Here is a 20,164-nt window from a genome sequence, read left to right on the forward strand (position 1 = left end):
ACAGCCTCTGCATCTACACACTCCATCTCTGATAGGTCCCACTTTTTCCTCAACTAACATTTTAGAAACATAGAAAAAATAGGAGCAGAAGAAGACCATTCAGTCCTTCCAGCCCACTACACCATCCATTATGATCATGGCTGATCATCCAACTCAATAGCTTAATCCCGCTTTCCCCATATCTTTTGATCCCCTTCGCCCCAAGTGCTATATCTAACTGCTTCTTGAAACCATACAATGTTTTAGACTCAACAACTTCCTTTGGTTATGAATTCCACAGGTTCACCACTCTCTGGGTGAAGAAAATCTCCTCATCTGTCCTAAATGGTCGACCCCGTATCCTCAGACTGGTTCTGGACACACCCACCATCGGGAACATCCTTCCAGCATCTACCCTGTCCAATCCTGTTAAAATGTTATAGTCCTGTTAAAATTTTATAGGTTTCTCCGAGATCCCCCATATTTTTCTGAATCCAGCGAATACAATCTCTTTAAAAAAAAAAAAAAAATGTTTTATTAAAGTTTTTCCAACCAATGTTTTTTACATAACAAAAATAGAAGTACAAATAATAATAAAAATAAACAAGGATTATTAAACAAAACAAGGTGGGTGTTGTCTTCCTATAAAACCTACATTATATCAACAGTTCTGCCCCCCCCGACTTCCGGGTGCGGCGATGACCAGCTGAGTCGCACGTTTCGGCAGCTCCCTGTGAAACGGACTTTTGGGCTCTTGATAGGAGCCCCAACGGCAATTTTAACGGCTGAAAACACCGTGCGGTAAACCAGAAGGGTGTTCCCCCTGGACACGGATGGAAAAAGGAGAGGAAAGTGGCCGGATTGCAGCGGATCCTTTGGAACAACGGCAAGGAAGGCAAGCAGAAACCAAGATGGCGTCGGAAGGTGGCAGTTTCATATGGGGCCCTGAACAACAAGAGTTTTTGAAACGCTGCGTGGAGGAGATAAAAAAGGAAATGAAGAAAGAGTTGTTGGCCCCGATATTACAGGCGATTGAAGGGCTGAAAGAGGAACAAAAGACCCAGGAGCAGGAGCTTCGGGTCGTGAAGGCGAAAGCAGCAGAGAATGAAAACGATATACAGGGCCTGGTGGTGAAGTCGGAGATACAGGAGGCACACCAGAAACGATCTGTGGAGAGGTTGGAGGCACTGGAAAATAACGCAAGGAGGAACAACTTGAGGATTCTTGGCCTTCCTGAAGGTGTGGAGGGGGCGGACGTCGGGGCATATGTGAGCACGATGCTGCACTCGTTAATGGGAGTGGAGGCCCCGACGGGTCCGTTGGAGGTGGAGGGAGCATACCGAGTTATGGTGCGAGGATCGAGAGCAGGAGAAGCTCCCAGAGCCATAGTGGTGAGATTTCTCCGTTTTAAGGATAGAGAAATGGTCCTTAGATGGGCGAAGAAAACTCGGTGTAGTAAATGGGAGAACGCGGTGATCCGCGTCTATCAAGATTGGAGTGCGGAGGTGGCGAGAAGGAGGGCGAGCTTTAATCGGGCCAAAGCGGTACTTCACAAAAAAAAGATAAAGTTTGGAATGCTGCAACCGGCAAGACTGTGGGTCACATATCAAGGGAGGCACCACTACTTTGAGACGGCGGATGAAGCGTGGACTTTTATTGTAGAAGAAAAATTGGAATGATTGGACTACGAAAATGAACGTTTGGACAAAGTGGTGGGACGAGTGGGGGGGGGGGGCGAAGAGGGATTGTATGATTAATCCTGCGGTATGGTAACTTTTCTTTCTCCCACAGGTGGTGATGGGGGGAGGTGGGGAGGGAGAGGAGATGGGGCGTTGGCCATGGGAGGCGGGGCCGAGGGAGAGGTGCGGGCTTGGTTCCCGCGCTATGATAATTATGGCGGGAATAGAGAAGCAGGAAGGAGGGGGCGCCGCATGGGGCGAGCCGTGATCACGGGGGGAAGCCGAGGTCAGCCAGAGTTTGCTGACTTCTGGGAGCAACATGGGGGGAGTAATTACGCTAGCGGGGGGGGGGGGGGAATTACTGGGTTGCTGCTGCTGGGGAAAGGGGGGAGTGGGTACGGGAAAGGATGGGCGGGGGGGGCACCGTCTGGGAGAAATACAGCTGCGTGGGAACTGGGCGAGAAGCTGGAAAAAGATGATGGCTAACCGGCAAGGGGGGGGGGGTGGGAAGCCCCCCAACTCGGCTGATCACGTGGAACGTGAGGGGGTTTAACGGGCCGATAAAGAGGGCACGAGTACTCGCACACCTTAAGAAACTTAAAGCAGATGTGGCCATGTTACAGGAAACGCACCTGAAACTGATAGATCAGGTTAGGTTGCGCAAAGGATGGGTAGGGCAGGTGTTCCATTCGGGGCTGGATGCGAAAAACAGGGGGGTGGCTATATTAGTGGAGAAGCGGGTAATGTTCGAGGCAAAGACTATAGTGGCGGATAACGGGGGCAGATACGTGATGGTGAGTGGCAAATTACAGGGAGAGATGGTGGTGTTGGTAAACGTGTATGCCCCGAATTGGGACGATGCCAATTTTATGAGGCGAATGCTAGGACGCATCCCAGACCTAGAGACCGGAAAGCTGATAATGGGGGGAGACTTTAACACGGTGTTGGAACCAAGGCTGGATAGGTCGAAGTCCAGGACTGGTAGGAGGCCGGCAGCAGCCAAGGTGCTTAAGGATTTTATGGAGCAGATGGGAGGGGTGGACCCGTGGAGATTCAGTAGACCTAGGAGTAAGGAGTTCTCGTTTTTCTCCTATGTCCATAAAGTCTATTCACGCATAGACTTTTTTGTGTTGGGTAGGGCATTGATCCCGAGGGTGAGGGGAACGGAATATACGGCTATAGCCATTTCGGATCATGCCCCACACTGGGCAGACTTGGAGATAGGGGAGGAAACAAGAGGGCGTCCACCCTGGAGAATGGACATGGGACTAATGGCGGATGAGGGGGTGTGCTTAAGGGTGAGGGGATGCATTGAAAAGTACTTGGAACTCAATGACAATGGGGAGGTTCAGGTGGGAGTGGTCTGGGAGGCGTTGAAGGCGGTGGTTAGGGGGGAGCTGATATCAATAAGGACACATAAAGGGAAGCAGGAAAGTAAGGAACGGGAGCGGTTGTTGCAAGAACTTTTGAGGGTGGACAGACAGTATGCGGAAGCACCGGAGGAGGGACTGTATAGGGAAAGGCAAAGGCTGCATGTGGAATTTGACTTGCTGACCACAGGCACTGCAGAGGCACAATGGAGGAAGGCGCAGGGTGTACAGTATGAATATGGAGAGAAGGCGAGCAGATTGCTGGCACACCAATTGAGGAAAAGGGGAGCAGCGAGGGAAATAGGGGGGGTGAGAGACGAAGATGGAGAGACGGAGCGGGGAGCGGAGAGAGTGAATGAAGTGTTTAAGACATTTTATAAAAAATTGTATGAAGCTCAACCCCCGGATGGGAGGGAGAGAATGATGGAGTTTTTGGATCGGCTGGAAATTCCTAAGGTGGAAGAGCAGGAAAGGATGGGATTGGGAGCACAGATCACGGTAGAAGAAGTGGTGAAAGGAATTAGGAACATGCAGACGGGAAAGGCCCCGGGACCGGACGGATTCCCAGTTGAATTTTACAGAAAATATTTGGACTTGCTCGCCCCGCTACTGACGAGGACCTTTAACGAGGCAAAGGAAAGGGGACAACTGCCCCCGACTATGTCAGAAGCAACGATATCGCTTCTTTTAAAGAAGGAAAAGGATCCGCTACAATGCGGGTCCTACAGACCAATCTCCCTCCTCAATGTAGATGCCAAGGTCTTGGCCAAGGTAATGGCAATGAGAATAGAGGAATGTGTCCCGGGGGTGGTTCATGAGGACCAAACTGGGTTTGTGAAGGGGAGACAGCTGAACACGAACATACGGAGGTTGTTAGGGGTAATGATGATGGCCCCACCAGAGGGTGAAACGGAGATAGTAGTGGCGATGGATGCCGAGAAAGCATTTGATAGAGTGGAGTGGGATTATCTGTGGGAGGTGTTGAGGAGATTTGGGTTCGGAGAGGGGTATGTTAGAGGGTGCAGCTGTTGTATAGGGCCCCAGTGGCGAGTGTGGTCACGAATGGACGGGGATCGGCATATTTTCGGCTCCATAGAGGGACAAGGCAGGGATGTCCTCTGTCCCCATTACTGTTTGCACTGGCGATTGAGCCCCTGGCGATAGCGCTGAGAGGTTCCAAGGGATGGAGGGGAATACTTAGGGGAGGAGAAGAACACCGGGTATCTTTATATGCGGATGATCTGCTACTATATGTGGCGGATCCAGCGGAGGGGATGCCAGAAATAATGCGGATACTTGGGGAGTTTGGGGATTTTTCAGGGTATAAATTGAACATGGGGAAGAGTGAGCTGTTTGTGGTGCATCCAGGGGAGCAGAGTAGAGAAATAGGAGACCTACCGTTGAGGAAGGTAACAAGAGACTTTCGTTACCTGGGGATCCAGATAGCTAAGAATTGGGGCACATTGCACAGGCTAAATTTGACGCGGTTGGTGGAACAGATGGAGGAAGATTTCAAGAGATGGGATATGGTAGCATTGTCAATGGCAGGGAGGGTGCAGGCAGTTAAGATGGTGGTCCTCCCGAGATTCCTCTTTGTGTTTCAGTGTCTCCCGGTGGTGATCACGAAGGCTTTTTTCAAAAGGATAGAAAAGAGTATCATGGGTTTTGTTTGGGCCGGGAAGACTCCGAGAGTGAGGAAGGGATTCTTACAGCGTAGTAGGGATAGGGGGGGGCTGGCACTACCGAACCTAAGTGAGTATTATTGGGCTGCTAATATTTCAATGGTGAGTAAGTGGATGGGAGAGGAGGAAGGAGCGGCGTGGAAGAGATTAGAGAGGGCGTCCTGTAGGGGGACCAGCCTGCAGGCTATGGTGACAGCCCCATTGCCGTTCTCACCAAGGAACTATACCACGAGTCCGGTGGTGGTAGCTACACTGAAGATTTGGGGACAGTGGAGACGACATAGGGGAAAGACCGGAGCACTGGGGGGGTCCCCGATAAGAAACAACCATAGGTTTGCCCCGGGGGGAATGGATGGGGGATATGGAATGTGGCAAAGAGCAGGTATAACGCAATTGAAAGATCTATTTGTGGATGGGAAGTTTGCGAGTCTGGGAGCGCTGACCGAGAAATATGGGTTGCCCCAAGGGAATGCATTCAGGTACATGCAATTGAGGGCTTTTGCGAGGCAACAGGTGAGGGAATTCCCGCAGCTCCCGACACAAGAGGTGCAGGACAGAGTCATCTCAAAGAAATGGGTGGGGGACGGTAAGGTGTCGGATATATATAGGGAAATGAGAGACGAAGGGGAGACTATGATGGACGAACTAAAAGGGAAATGGGAAGAAGAGCTAGGGGAGGAGATTGAGGAGGGGATGTGGGCAGATGCCCTAAACAGGGTAAACTCGTCGTCCTCGTGCGCCAGGCTAAGCCTGATTCAGTTTAAGGTATTACACAGGGCACATATGACTGGAACACGGCTCAGTAAATTTTTTGGGGTGGAGGATAGGTGTGCGAGGTGCTCGAGAAGCCCAGCGAATCATACCCATATGTTTTGGTCATGCCCGGCACTACAGGGGTTTTGGATGGGGGTGACAAAGGTGCTTTCGAAAGTAGTAGGAGTCCGGGTCGAACCAAGCTGGGGGTTGGCTATATTTGGGGTTGCACAAGAGCCGGGAGTGCAGGAGGCGAAAGAGGCCGATGTTTTGGCCTTTGCGTCCCTAGTAGCCCGGCGCAGAATATTGCTAATGTGGAAAGAAGCCAAGCCCCCGGGGGTGGAGACCTGGATAAATGATATGGCGGGGTTCATAAAGTTAGAGCGGATTAAGTTCGTCCTAAGGGGGTCGGCTCAAGGGTTTACTAGGCGGTGGCAACCGTTCGTCGAATATCTTGCGGAAAGATAGATAGGGGAGAACAAAGAAGGCAGCAGCAGCGGCCCAGGACTTGGGGGGGGGGGGGGGGGGGGGGGGATGGGGGTGGTGGTGTGTGGCCTGAGACAAGGCAGTTGCCAATTAGGGCTAGTTTTTATTTTTTGTTATTTAATATTTATTTATTTGTTGTTGTTTTTGTTTAAATTTAAAAAGGTCATTATTATCTGTATTGTTACAATGTTGTGTAAAGGATGCACAATGTACTGTGTTGGTTGACCAAAAATTTTCAATAAAATATTATTTAAAAAAAAAAACAGTTCTGCCCCCCCCCCCCAGGATGCTGCTGCCGCCGACAATTACTGCTTCCCTAGAAAGTCGAGGAAAGGTTGCCACCGCCGAGAGAACCCCATCAAGGACCCTCTCAAGGCGGACTCTATTTGTTCCATTCTGAGGAACCCCGCCATATCGCTAACCCAGGTCTCCACACTCGGGGGTTCCAAGTCCCTCCACATTAACAAGATCCGTCTCCGGGCTACCAGGAAGGCAAAGGCCAGTACCACGGCCTCTTTCGCTTCCTGCATTCCCGGATCCTCCGACACCCCAAATATCGCTACTGTTGGACTCGCCTTCACCCGAGTGTCCAAAATCCTAGACATCACCCTCGCAAACGCCTGCCAGAATTCTTTAAGCGCCGGGCATGCCCAAAACATATGGGCATGGTTCGCCGGACTCCCTGCACATCTTGGGCACATGTCCTCCACCCCAAAAAACTTACTCATCCTTGCCGCTGTTATGTGCGCCCGATGCATCACCTTAAACTGAATTAAGCTGAGCCTGGATCATGATGAGGAGGAGTTCACCCTGCCCAGGGCGTCGGACCACAGGCTCTCATCCAGCTCCTCACCCAGCTCTTCCTCCCACTTGCCCCTCAACTCCTCCTCTGAGGCTTTCTCTACCTCCTGCAGCTCCTTATATATGTCCGACACCTTCCCCTCCCCAATCCAGATGCCAGACACCACCCTGTTCTGGATCCTACGCGGGGGCAGCAGCGGAAATGTCCCAAAACTGGAGGTACCTGAACGCATTCCCCGGGGGCAGGCCAAACTTCTCCTCCAGCGCCTGCATGCTGGGGAAAACCCAGTCTATAAACAGGTCCCCCATCCTCCTAATACCTGCCCTATACCAGCCCTGGAACCCCCCCATCCATCCTACCTGGAGCAAATCTATGGCTATTCCGTATCGGGGTCCACACAGAGGCTCCCTCCTCCTACCTGTGTCTCCTCCACTGCCCCCACATCCTCACTGCCGCTGCCACCACCGGACTTGAGGTGTATCGCGCCGGTGAGAACGGCAGCGGAGCCGTGACTAGTGCCCCTAGGCTAGTGCCTTTGCATGACGCCGCCTCCAGCCGTCCCCATGCCGCCCCCTCCTCCATCATCCACTTCCTAATCATGGCCACATTGGCCGCCCAATAATAGCTGCAGAAGTTCAGCAGAGCTAGTCCCCCCCCTCCCCGGCTGCGCTCCAAGAATGCCCTTTTAATTCGCGGGGTTTTATTCGCCCACACAAACCCTGTAACAATCCTATTCACCCGCTTAAAAAAGGACTTGGGGATGAAAATGGGGAGGCACTGAAAGATGAAGAGGAACCTGGGGAGAACCTTCATCTTCACAGTCTGCACCCGCCCCGCCAGGGAAAGCGGGAGCATATCCCACCTTTTAAACTCTCCCTCCATCTGCTCCACTAGCCGGGTTAAGTTGAGCCTGTGCAGGGCATCCCAGTTCCTGGCCACTTGTATCCCCAAGTACCGAAAGCTCCTCTCCACTATCTTGAGCGGGAGCTCCCTCAGTCTCTCCTCCTGGCCCCTAGCGTGGACCACGAACAGCTCACTCTTCCCCACGTTCAATTTATACCCCAAGATGCTCCCAAAGTCCCTCAGGATCCGCATGACCCCCCCACCCCCTCTAGCGGGTCCGAAATGTACAACAACAGGTCATCCGCGTAGAGGGAGACCCGGTGCCCCCCCCCCCCCCTCGCGCACCAGCCCCCTCCAATCCCTTGAAGCCCTGAGCGCAATGGCCAACGGCTCAATTGCCAGGGCAAACAGCAACAGGGACAGGGGACACCCCTGCCTCGTCCCCCGGTGCAGCCTGAAATACTCTGACCTTAGCCGGTTTGTGGACACACTCGCTACAGGTGCCTGATACAGCAGCTTGGCCCACCCTATAAATCCCTCCCCGAATCCAAACCTGCCTAACGCCTCCCACAAATACTCCCACTCTATCCTGTCAAAGGCCTTCTCAGTGTCCATTGCAGCCACCACCTCCACTTCCCCCCGCACTCCAAGGGCATCATGATAATATTCAGGAGCCTCCTCACATTCGTGTTCAGCTGCCTGCCCTTGACGAAACCCGTCTGGTCCTCCCCAATCACTCCCAGGACACAGTCCTCTATTCTGGTAGCCAGAATTTTTGCCAACAGTTTGGCGTCTACATTCAGGAGCGATATCAGCCTGTCGGACCCACAGTGAAGCGGGTCCTTCTCCTTCTTCAAGATAAGCAAAATCAATGCCTGCGACATCGACGGGGGGAGGGCCCCTCTGTCCTTTGCCTCACTGAAGGTTCTTAGCAGGAGCGGGCTCAGCAGCTCCGAGAACTTCTTATAAAATTCTACGGGGAAGCCGTCCGGGCCTGGGGCCTTGCCCGTCTGCATGCCTGCCAGCCCCCCGACTACCTCCTCCAACTCAACCAGGGCTCCCAATCCCTCCACCCACTCCACTTCCACCCTCGGGAACCTCAACCGGTCCATAAACTGCCTCATCCCTTCCCCCTCCCCAGGGGGTTCCGACTCGTATAACTTCCCGTAGAACGCCCTGAAGACTTCATTGACCCTCTCTGGGCTCAGCACCATGTCGCCCTCCTTATCCCGCACTCCCCCCAATCTCTCTAGGCGCCTCCCTCTTGCGCAGTTGGTGCGTCAGCATCTTACTCGCCTTCTCCCCATACTCGTAGACTGCCCATTTCACTTTCCTTAACTGCGCCTCCGCCTTCCCCGTGGTCAGCAAATCGAACTCCGTCTGATGTTTCCGGCGTTCGTTCAGCAGCCCCCCCCTCTGGGGCCTCCGCGTATCTCCTATCTACCCGGAGTATCTCTCCCAACAGCCTCTCCCTCTCTGCTCTGTGGGACCTGATGAAGATTAACTCTCCCTTAACGACCGCCTTCAAAGCCTCCCACACCACTGCCATCGTTACCTCCCCTGTGTCATTCGCTCCCATAGTTCTCAATGCTCCTCCCTATCTGCCCACACACCTCTTCATCCGTCAGCAGCCCCACATCCAGTTTCCAGAGAGGACGCTGACCCCGCTCCGCCCCCAGCCGCAGGTCCACCCAGTGCGGAGCATGGTCTGAGACCGCAATGGCCGAGTATTCAACCCCCTCCACCCTCGGGATCAGCGCCCTACTCAACACAAAGAAGTCTATCCGCGAATAGACTTTATGGACGTGGGAGAAAAAGGAGAACTCCTTCGCCCTTGGCCGCGCAAACCTCCACAGGTCCACACCCCCCATCTGGCCCATGAACTCCTACAGGGCCCTTGCCGCCAATGGCCTCTTTCCCGACCTGGACTTCAGTGAATACAATCTTAACCAATTCAATTTCTCCTCGTATGTCAGTCCTGCCATCCCAGGAATCAGTCTGGTAAACCTTCGCTGCACTCCCTCGATAGCTAGAACATCCTTCCTCAAATAAGGAGACCAAAATGAACACAATATTTCAGGTGTGGCCTCACCAAGGTCCTGTATAATTGCAGCAAGACATCCCTGCTCCTGTATTTGAATCCTCTCGCAATGAAGGCCAGCATACCATTTGACTACTTTACCACCTGCTGCACCTCCATAATTACCTTCAGTGACTGGTGTACAAGGGCACCCAGGTCTCGTTGCATGTCCCTATCTCCTAATTTATGGCCATTCAGATAATAGTCTGCCTTCTTGTTTTTGCTACTAAAGTGGATAACCTCACATTTATCCAAATTATACTGTATCTGTCTGTCATATTTACCCACTCACTCAATTAGTCCAAGTCACACTGAAGGATCTCTGCATCCGCTTCACAGCTCACCTGCCCACACAACTTGGTGTCTTCTGAAAATCTGGAGATATGACATTTTGTTCCCTCATCAAAATCATTGATATATATTGTGAATAGCTGGGGTCCTAGCACTGATCCCTGTGGTACCCCATTAGTCACTGCCTGCCAATCTGAAAAAGACCCGTTAATTCCTACTCTTTGTTTCCTGCCTGCCAACCAGTTTTCTATCCATCTCAATACATTACCCCCAATTCCATGTGCTTCAATTTTACCTTCTAATCTTTTATGCGGGACTTTGTCAAAAGCCTTCTGAAAATTCAAAAACACCACATCTACTGGCTCCCTTTCATCAATCTTACCAGTTACATCCTCGAAAAATTCCAGTAGATTTGTCAAGCATGATTTTCCCTTCATAAATCCATGCTGACTCTGTCCGATGCTGCCACTGTTTTCTCAGGACTCTGCTATAAAACCTTTTCCCACTCCTGACATCAGGCTTACTGGTCTATAATTCCCTGTTTTCTCTCTACCTCCCTTTTTAAATAATAATTACATTAGCCACCCACCAATCTGCAAGATCTGTTGTACAATCAATAGAATCCTGGTAGATGACCACCAATGCATCCACTATTTCTGGAACCACCTCCTTTAGTACCCTGGAATGTAGATCATCAGGCCCTAGGGATTTATCAACTTTCAATCATCAATTTCCCCAACACCATTTCTCTACTGATATTGATAACCTTCAGTTCCTCTCTCTCATTAAACCCTGCATTCTCCAACATTTCTGGTATCTTATTTGTGTCCTCATTTGTGAAGATAGAACCAAAGTATATGTTTAGTTGCTCAGCCATTTCTTTGTCCCCTATTGCACATTCCCGTTTCTGACGTAAGGGACCTACATTTGTCTTCACCAATCTTTTTCTTTTCACGTACTACAGAAACTTTTACAGTCAGTTTTTATGTTCCCTGCAAGCTTACTTTCGCACTCTATCTTCCCCTTTTTAATCAATCCCTTGGCCCTTCTTTGCTGAATTCTAAACAGCTCCCAATCCTTAGGCCTGTTGTTTTTCTGGCCAATTTGTATGTTGCTTCCTTAGATTGAAAACAATCTGTAATTTCCCTTGTAAGCTGTGGATTGGCCACCTTTCCAGTTTTACTTTTGTGCCAGACAGGAATCAACAATTGTTGCAGTTCCTCCATGCGGTTTTTGAATGCTTCAATTGCCTAGCCACTGTCATCCCTTAAAGTAACATTCCCCAATTGATCTTAGCCAACTCCCTCTTCATTTCACCCTTGCTTCCTTTGCTAAGATTCAGGACCCTAGTCTCAGAATCAACTACTTCACTCTCCACCTTGATGAAAAATTCAATCATATTATGGTCACTCATCTTCAAGGGGTCTCGCAAAATTAGACTGCCAATGATTCTGTTCTCATTACACAGTACCCAGTCTAGGATGGCCTGTTCTCTAGTTGGCTCCTCAACATAATGATCCAGAAAACCATCCTGCACTCTCCAGGAATTTGTCCTCTATGATATTGTGGCCAATTTGATTTTCCCCAATCTATAAGCAGATTAAAATCACCCATAATTATAGCTGTTCTTTTATCACATGCGTCTCTAATCACCTGTTTAGTGCTATTCCCAACAAGATCACTGCAGTTAGGGGTTCTATATACAATGCTCACGAAAGTTATTTGCTTGCTGTTCCTCAGCCCTACCTATACAGGTTCCGCATTGTCAGATCTAATATCCTCCCTCACTATTGTGTCCATTTCCCCCTTGACCAGCCTTTTCCCCCCCACTGCCTTTTCCTTTTTCTGTCTTTCCGAAATACTGATTCCCCTGGATATCCAGTTCCCATACCCATTCATGTATATTTGCGCGATTAGTTCATACACTTTATTGCGAATGCACAAAGCCGTTAAATTGTCTTTTTAACATTACTAGTCCCGCTCCCAATATTTAAAAAAAAACTGTAGCCCTGTTTGAATCTGGCTTTTGGTTTATCTGCCTACACTTTTCTTATTCCCCTTTCTGTCTTTTGCTTTTGTCCTTATTTCCTCCTCCTCTGACTCCTTGCATAGGTTCCCAACCCCTGCCATATTAGTTTAAACCCTCCCCAACCACAATTAATATATTGGTTAAACACCTCTGGGTTTTCTTTAACTTTACTTGCTAATCGTTTTTCATGCCCTCTCTTCGATTTCCTTATTGCCATTTTGACTTTGTCCCTGCACTTTCTATACTTGCCTAGGCAATCTGTAGTGCTTAGTTCTTTATGCCTATCGTATGCTTTCTTTTTCTGTTTGCTCTTTCCCTGTATTCCTCTAGGCAACCAGGGGGGTCTAGATTTGGCAGGGGCACTTTTAGCTTTGGAGGGAACATGTCTACCTCGTACATTTCTAGCATTCAGTGTCAACTCTCAATTCAAATGAAGCATTATTTTGAGTAAAGCTTCCTCTGTTCTGTCTAAAGAATTTGCTTCAACCCAACCTCAGAAAGGCACTGATGAGACAATTTCCCCATTTTAGACACAGCCATGCTGTGAACCTTCCTCATTGAGATTGCCAATTTAGCACAATTAAAATTCAACTATGGGAATTCTTCTGCAAAATATTTTTAGTTAGTAGACAGCAGATTTTCCTTCCATATGTCTGGACCGAATATGAACTTGGGGCATGGTAGCATTGTTATTGGATAAGTAATCCAGAGGCCGGGTCAAATGAGTTCAAATCCTATCATGAGAGCCCAAGAATACTTCCGATGGCGGCCATGGAGTGAGTGGTCGCACACAGGGCAGCTCCTGCTTGAAAGCATTGGTTTTGGTCCCTTTTGCCCTATCTTTGGAGAATCTCAGCAGAAATGTTGTGTGGAGAGTGGAGGGGGATAAGGTCTCTCCTGGATGGGCATGTCTGCGGGTTACCAAACTCAACACCAGGCAATGAGAGCCCTGGCTAAAGAGTTGCAGAGACGCGTGGTGCAGTATCAATTATAAAAATTGTGCCAGGAAAAGGGTCGTCCTCAACTGGAAAGCTGCAAATGGAACAATTGATGAGTTTCATGAAGGACAAAATTTGGCAGCATTGCAAGGAAATGAAGAACAACTAGTCTAAGGTGATTGAGGGGGTGGTGGCACCTCTTCATGAGACCTTGGAACGGGTGAAGAAGATCCTCGAGGTGCAGGGGACGATGGTCCAGGAGATGGAGAAGACGGTGTCTGACCAGAGTGATTAGATTGTGTAGTTGGAGGCAGAGATGGCGATCCAGGGGGATGTTTAAGACGCTGCGAGCAAAGGTAGAGGACTAGGAAAATAGGTCCAGGGAAAATCTCCGGATTTTGGCCTTCCGGAGGGAGTGGAGGAAACAAATGCAATGGGCTATGTTGCGAGGATGTCGGGTGCGGGAGGAGGGCGGCGGGAGACTGGTGTCAGATCCGGAGAGGATAGGCAGTGGAGGGGCTGTTAGGGGTAAAAGATGTGATTGGCATGATGCAGCCGGGTAAGGCGTCAGGGCCGGATGGCTCCGTGGCGGAATTTTAGAAGCACTTTGTGACAGAGTTGGTCCCCCACCTTTTGGGCATGTTCAGTGAAGCAGTGGAAAAGGGTGAGTTGCCTGCGGCATTGATGCAGGCGTTGATTTTGCTGATCCCGAAAATGTGGAAGAATCCATTGGAGTGCAGGTCCTTTAGGCCCATCTGGCTGCTAATCACAGACATGAAAGTCCTGGTAAAGGTACTGGTGAGAAGGTTGGAGGTGTGTGTGCTGGAGGTGGTTTTGGAGGACCAAAAGGACTTTGTGAAGGAGAGGCAGCTCTCTAGTAATATTAGGAGGTTGCTGAATGCAATTATGACTATGCTGATTACGTGGAATGTTAGAGGGTTGAATGGGCCGGTCAAGACAGCTCGCGTGTTTGCGCATTTGAGGGGGCTGAAGGCAGACGTGGCAATGTTACAAGAGACACACCTAAAGGTTATAGACCAGACGAGATTGAGAAAGGGGTGGGTTGGCCACATATTCCACTCAGAGGCTGGACTCAAAGACTAGGGGGGAGTAGTGATCTTGATCAATAAACGAGTGGCATTCGAGGCAGGGAGAATCGTGGCAGGCATGGGGGGTAGGTACACAATGGTGAGTGGGAAGCTGGAGGGGATGCGGGTGGTACTCGTGAACATATATGTTTCCGAATTGGGATGATGTGGAATTTATGAGTCGGGTGTTAGGTAAGATCAAAGACTTAGAGTCACATAACGTGATTATGGGAGGATTTTAACAGTCATTGATCTGGAATTGGACCGGTCAAAATCAAGACAGGGAGGATGCCTGCCGCGGCAGAAGAATTGAAGGGATTTATGGAACAGATGGAGGGAGTAGACCCATGGAGGTTTGCACGGCCAAGGGCAATGGAGTTTTCTTTTTTCTCCCATGTCCACAAGGTATACTCTCGCATTGACGTTTTTGTTCTGAGCAGGGCGTTAATACCGGGGGTGGTGGATACGGAGTACTCGGCAATCAGTGTCGGATCATGCCCCACATTGGGTGGATCTACGGGTTAGTGTGGAGAGGACAATGCCCGCTGTGAAGGCTGGATGTGGGGTGTCATGATATTCAAACACACACATCATGATAGACAGACCAACAGACCAATTAGCACACATAACACGACAGCCAATCACAGACAAGGACAGAGACAGTATAAGACAAGAAACACGACACCTGGTGGTCAGTCGATCTGGAGACAGGACAAGGACAGGACCTGATTAAAAAGACACTCACACAGTCACCACGTGCTGAGTACCAAGACAGATCTGTAAACCACAAGTTGGAATAAAACTGCGTTGTACCAATCGCAACCGTGTTGGTTCATCTGTACCTCAGAGCACCCAACACCACATGGGGTTGTTAGCGGGCGAAGCGATCTGTGAGCGGGTGAACAAGTCCATCCAGAACTACCTGGAAACAAATGATACGGGGGAGGTCCCTGCAGCGACGGTTTGGGAAGGTTTGAAGGCAGTTGTCAGAGGGAATTAATCTCGATACGGGCCCACAGAGAAAAGGCGGAACGGGCTGAGAGGGATAGGTTAGTTGAGAAGATACTCCAGGTGGCCAGGAGATACTCGGAGGCCCTGGACGCGGGGCTACTGAGGGTGCGGCGGAGGTTACAGGCGGAGTTTGGGCTGTTGACTGCAGGGAAAGCTGTGGAACAGTTGAGGAAGGCAAGGGGGGCGAATTAGGAGTACGGAGAAAAGGCAAGCAGAATGTTAGCCCACCAGCTCAGTAAAAGGGAGGCGGCCAAGGAGATAGGGAGAGTAAAGAGTAGAGGCGGGAATACTGTCCTGGACCCAGTGGGGGTGAATGAGGTGTTTAAGGACTTTTACAGTAAATTATATGAGTCGGAACCCCGGCGGGGGTGTCGGGGATGAGGCAGTTTTTGAATCAGTTGAGGTTCCCGAGGGTTGATGAGGATCTAGTGGAAGGGCTGGGAGCCCCAATTGAGATTGAGGAAATAGTCGAGGGGCTGGAGGGCATGCAGTCGGGAAAGGCCCCGGGGGGCTACCCAGTGGAATTCTATAATAGGTTTTCAGAGATATTGAGCCCACTGTTGGTGAGGACATTTAATGAAGCACGAGAGAAGAGAGTCCTCCCCCCAACAATGTCGCAGGCCTCGATTTCACTGATCCTGAAACGGGAGAAAGATCCGGAGCAATGCGGGTCTTACAGGCCAATTTCTCTACTGAATGGGATGCCAGACTGCTGGCTAAGATACTGGCCACAAAGATAGAGGATTGTGTCCCAGGGGTGATAGGGGAAGACCAGATGTGATTTGTAAAGGGCAGGCAACTCAAGGCCAATGTGCAAAGGCTTTTAAATGTTATTATGCTGCCCTCGGAAGGAGGGGAGGTGGAGGTGATGGTAGCGATGGATGCGGAGAAGGCTTTTGATCGGGTGGAGTGGGATTACCTGTGGGAGACGCTGGGAAGGTTTGGGTTTGGTGATGGCTTCATTGACTGGGTGCAGTTGCTCTATCAGGCACCAGTAGCGAGGGTGCGTATGAACCGGCTGAAGTCGGAGTATTTTAAACTACACCGAGGGACAAGGCAAGGGTGCCCCCTCTCCCCGATATGGTTTGCTCTGGCCATAGAGCCATTGGCCATGTAGTTAAGAGCCTCTAGGAACTGGAAAGGGCTGGTTTAGGGTGGGGTGGAGCACCGGGTCTCGCTTTACGCAGATGGCCTGCTCTTGATTATTTCAGACCCGTTGGGAGGGGATGGGGGAAGTTATGTGAATCCTGGGGGAATTTGGCAATTTATCGGGATACAAATTGAACATGGGGAAAAGCGAGATGTTCGCGATCCAGGCAAGAGGGCAGGAGAAGAGACTAGGAGAGCTGCCGCTTAGGATGGTAGGAAAGAGCTTTCGGTATCTGGGAATCCAGGTGGCCTGGGAATGGGAGGCACTGCACGAGTTAAACCTATCCCAGCTTGCAGAACAAATGAAAGGGGACTTTAATAGATGGAACATGCTCCCGCTATCACTGGCGGGGAGGGTACTGACCGTGAAAATGACGGTCCTCCCCAGATTTCTATTAGTCTTTCAGTGCCTCGCCATCTTCAACCCTAGGGCCTTTTTCTAGCAGGTGAATAAGGTTATTGCGGGCATTGTGTGGGCGGGTAAAACCCCGGGAGTGAAGAAAGTGTCGCTGGAGTGCAGTCAGGGGGAGGGTGGGTTAGCGCTGCCAAACTTCTGCAACTACTACTGGGAGGCTAATATAGCCATGATTAGGAAGTGGGTAGTGGGGGAGGGGTTGGTATAGGAGCGGATGGAGGCGGCGTCATGTAAAGACACAAGTTTGGGAGCATTGATAATGGCACCACTTCCGTTCTCGCCGGCCCGATACTCCACAAGTCCGGTGGTGGTGGCGGCTTTGAGAATCTGGGGGCAATGGAGGAGATATAAGAGAGTGGAGGGAGCATCGGTTTGGAGCCCGATTTATAATAATCATCGGTTTGTACCGGGTAGGCTGGATGGTGGGTTCCGGAGATGCAAAGGGCAGGAATTATAAAGATGGAGGATCTATTTATAGATGGGAGCTTCCCCAGCTTGAAAGCCTTGGAGGATAAATTTGAATTGCCAGCAAGGAATGGGTTTAGGTATTTGAAGGTGCGAGTCTTCTGGAGAAAGCAGGTTCCGGCCTTCCCGTAGCTGCCGCCACGGGGGATACAGGACAGAGTAGTCTCTAGTACCTGGGTGGGAGAGGGGAAGGTATCAGATATTTACCAGGAGCTTTTGGAGGCGGAGTAAACTCTGGTGGAGGAGTTTAAGGGCAAGTGGGAGGACGAGCTAGGAGGAGAGATAGAGGCGAGTCTGTGGGCGGATGCCCTAAGCAGGGTTAATACATCCTTATCATGTGCCAGGCTTAGCCTAATACAATTTAAGGTAGTCCACTGGGCACACATGACAGTGGCTAGGATGAGCATGTTTTTCGGGGTAGAGGACAGGTGTGCGAGGTGCGCGGGAAGCCCAGCAAATCATGTCCACGTGTTTTGGGCATGCCCGAAGCTTAGAGGGTTCTGGCATGGTTTCACTAAGGCAATGTCCATGGTACTCAAAACACGGGTGGTGCCGAGTCTGAAGCCCCCCGAGTGTAGAGACTGGGTGAGTGACATGGTTGGGGTTCTCAGTCTCGAGAAAATAAAGTTCGCCTTAAGAGGGTCAATGGTATGGTTCACCCGGAGGTGGCAGCCGTTCGTCGACTTTCACGGGGAAAATTAAAATGTCAGCAGATGCAGAATTCCCAAGAGGGGGGGGGAGGAGAAGAGAGGGCTGGATTGTTGTTTTATGGTTGGGGTGTGTGAAGATTGGGATGGGGGTGGAAATGTTTATTGTACCATGTTCATGTCATTGTTATTGTTATTATTATAAAAACTTGCAAATACCCTGATAAAAACATTTTTTTAAAAAATGAATGTAGGGAAAAGTGAGGTGTTTCAGGTAAATGCGACGGGGGAACCTGGGGGCTCTGCCGTTTAAGGTGGCGAGGGAGCGGTTTCGGTACCTGGGGTTTCAGATAAACGCACGGTGGGCCACAATGATAGAATTTACAATGCAGGAGGATAGTCAGCCCATTGTGTCTTCACCGGCCCTTGGAAAGTGCACCCTACTCAAGGACACAACCTTAACCTATCCCTGTAATCCCACCCAACCTTTTTGGACACTAAGGGCAATTTAGCATGGCCAATCCACGTAACCTGCACATCTTTGGACTGTGGGAGGAAACCCACGCAGACACAGGGAATAGTGCAGACTCCGCACAGAGTGACCCAAGCCGGGAATCGAACCTGGGATCCTGGAGCTGTGAAGCAACTGTACTAACCACTGTGGTACAGTGCATAGGTGAAACATTAAAAAAAATTCAAAGTATCCAATTCCTTTTTTTCCCCCAATTAAGGGGCAATTTAACGTGGCCCTGCATCTTTGGGTTGTGTGGGAAGCATGGTAGCACAGTCGCTGGGGCAACATCCTGGAACTCCCTTCCTAACAGCACAGTGGGTATACCTAATCCTCAAGGACTGCAGCGGTTCAAGAAGACAGTTCACCACCACCTTCTGATGGGCAACTAGAGATGGGCAATAAATGCTGGCCTAACCAGCGACGCCCACACCCCGTTAATTAATAAAACATATGTTGGCGGGGAGGGTGCCGGTGGTGAAGGTGCTAAGATCTCTGTCGTGTTTCAGTCTCTCCCGATTTTCCTCCCCAAGGCCTTTTTCCAGAGGTTGGATGCGCTAGTTTCGGAATTTGTGTGGGCAGGGAAGATGCCGAGGATGAAGAGGGCTTTGTTGCAAAGGCTGAGGTGGGCAGGGGAGGGGTTGGTGCTCCCAAACATGTTGCATTACTATTGGGCAGCAAATGTGGAGAAGGTGAGACAATGGTGGTGGTGGTTGGGGGGGGGGGGGGGGGGGGGAGTGTCTTGTAAGGGTACAAGCCTGAGGGCTCTGGTGCCACTCACTCCAAGAAAGTATATGGGGAGTCCGGTGGTGGATTAGTCTACAAAAATCTGGCACCAGCTGAGGAGGCATTTAAACTGGATCACATGTCAGTGTTGACACCATTTTGTGGGAATAACAGGTTCACGACAGGGTGAGATGGAGCGAAGAGGGGTTGGGGAAGGTCAGGGTCATGTTTTTAGAGTGGAGGTTCGCTGGGCTAGAGGAGCTGCGGGAAAGGTTTGAGTTACCAAGGAGGAGTGAGTTTCAGGACTGGAAGGTGCAGGACTTTGCGCGTAAGGAGCTGACTTTGTTCCCTTGGGTACTGGGAATGTACACTTCTGGAGAAATTGCTGCTCCTGGTTGAGGCTGAGGATGACAGGATTGGGGATATATATGGGTTTTTGGGAGAGCAGGACAAGACAGTAGTGAAAAGGATTAAGCTGAAGTGGGAGGCAGAGTTGGGGAGGGAGATAGGATGATGGAGACTTTGGTGTGAGGTAATGCAAAGAACGAACTCAACCTCCTCATAGCAAGAGTAGGTTTGATACAATTTAAGGTAGTGCACGAGGTCCACATGACGCGGGCTTAGATGAGTGGGTTTTTTCCGGGGGTAGTGGACGGGTGCGAGCCGTACTGGCCATACAAGCGACACTCTCATCAAATGAATGAACTTTTAAAAATCAAAGTCACGGGTTTGAAACATCAACTTGCCAGCCAGTCCCATTAAAAGAAATCACATAGCAGTATTTCAGTTTTTAAAACATTACATTTGGAGAAAATGTATTCCTCATCAGTCTATATAGGAATGGAAAGATTTTACTCAGCATCAAAGTCAAGCAAAGGGGCCCCAGCAACCATTAGCTTTTTGTCTTTCAGATACGGATTAAGTTTGCATTTCTAGGAATTTGATTATTTTATTGCAAATAATACAGGATAAAACAGATTAAATGCAGTATAAGACTCCCCCTACGCTTTTCTCCTCAATTCCAACCTTGGAACAAGAATGTGCATTGATTTTGCACCTTTAATGTAGCAAAAAGGTCCAAGGTGTTAGCAAACAACATTTGACACTGAGCCACATCAGACTCCCACACTATCAGTGCGACATTTCCATTTCCCCATGTCAAACATTGAATAATTCTGCCAATTTCAAAATTGCAGTTTCAGGAATTAATTTGGAATGAT

General features: G+C 50.1%; 1 protein-coding gene across 1 annotated transcript in view; it reads right to left on the minus strand.

The window, feature by feature from the left end:
- jmy (junction mediating and regulatory protein, p53 cofactor) overlaps nt 1-20,164 on the minus strand; it is a 209,885-nt gene that overhangs the window by 18,928 nt on the left and 170,793 nt on the right. The gene's annotated exons all lie outside the window — the stretch shown is intronic.

The sequence above is a fragment of the Scyliorhinus torazame genome, chromosome 9 (genome assembly GCF_047496885.1).
Source record: "Scyliorhinus torazame isolate Kashiwa2021f chromosome 9, sScyTor2.1, whole genome shotgun sequence".
NCBI classification, from domain to species: domain Eukaryota; kingdom Metazoa; phylum Chordata; class Chondrichthyes; order Carcharhiniformes; family Scyliorhinidae; genus Scyliorhinus; species Scyliorhinus torazame.